Consider the following 1105-nt stretch of genomic DNA (forward strand, 5'->3'; position numbering starts at 1 on the left):
GCTCATTGGATAACATTTAAAAAGCGACATGGTCGGTTTTTTACGCGTTTTTAGACCAAACATTTAAACGAGCCTGATGGGGAGTCACTCGCTTTTAGAGCCTCAAGTGGCCGTTTGAGGAACTGCAGTTTGACGCTGAGTATGTGACTCACATGTGGAGAGAGGAGTTCACTTCTTCAGCTCTTTTGACAAGAAATGCCAAGAATGCCTTTAAAATAGAAGTTATAACTTAAAAAACTTGAGAATTTAGAGCAAAGACGGCGGTGCACGTTTAACAGCCACTTGGAACAAACTGCACCCGGTTGCTGTTTCTCTCCTTACTGGTGATGAAAGTGGGAACAGAGTTTAGCTTCTGTTCTTTCCTGATTGGTCTCGTCCTCCTCTTCCTCCTCCTCTTCTGTCCTCACAGCGTTGTGGAATGCGTCCGCTTTGGGCTGAGAATGTGCAGCATGAACGAGGCGACTGTACGTCACCTCGTTGTTGGATAAGAGAGTAAAGTGTGAGGTCGCGTTAACACTCAGAGCGCTGCAGCTCTCATTAAAGGAGCGGTTTGCTTCAGTGGGTGATTTGTTCTGTTTGTTTAGAGGGTAAATGTGTGTTTGTTTGTTGGAGCTTATCTGAAATATGACATTTATTAGAAAGTCTCACAACAAAAGGTTTGGGAACCTCGGGTTAACTTCTACAATACAAAGTACTTCATAAGATATCATGTTTAAAACTATGTAGCAAAGTAAACAGTATAGACTGTGGAGGAATTATTAAGTACTGTACTTAAGTACGGTTCTGAGGTACTTCACTTGAGTATTTCCATTTTATACTATTTATTTGACATCTTTAGTTCACAGATATTAGATTATTAATACAGAATATAAATCAACTAATAAATGATGATGTATAGTTATAGATTAAACTACCAGGAGGATATGAATCATTAAAATGAGCTCCACAGATAACTGATCTCATGAAACTCAAATAATCTTCTTTCACTCTGAGAAGACTCGTCGACAAATAGATTCTTAGTTTTACTTGTTTGATCTATTTTACTTGACGATTCACGATCCTTTCCTTCCCTTAACTCTCCTTTCCTTCACTTAATTCCTCTTTC

General features: G+C 39.0%; 1 protein-coding gene across 1 annotated transcript in view; it reads left to right on the plus strand.

Annotated features, from left to right (window-relative positions):
* The window catches only part of LOC116393502 (unconventional myosin-VI-like), a 19044-nt gene that overhangs the window by 5660 nt on the left and 12279 nt on the right, over positions 1 to 1105 (plus strand). The gene's annotated exons all lie outside the window — the stretch shown is intronic.

This window comes from Anarrhichthys ocellatus, unplaced genomic scaffold, assembly GCF_004355925.1.
Source record: "Anarrhichthys ocellatus isolate YVR2014 unplaced genomic scaffold, GSC_Weel_1.0 scaffold34, whole genome shotgun sequence".
In the NCBI taxonomy this organism is placed as follows: domain Eukaryota; kingdom Metazoa; phylum Chordata; class Actinopteri; order Perciformes; family Anarhichadidae; genus Anarrhichthys; species Anarrhichthys ocellatus.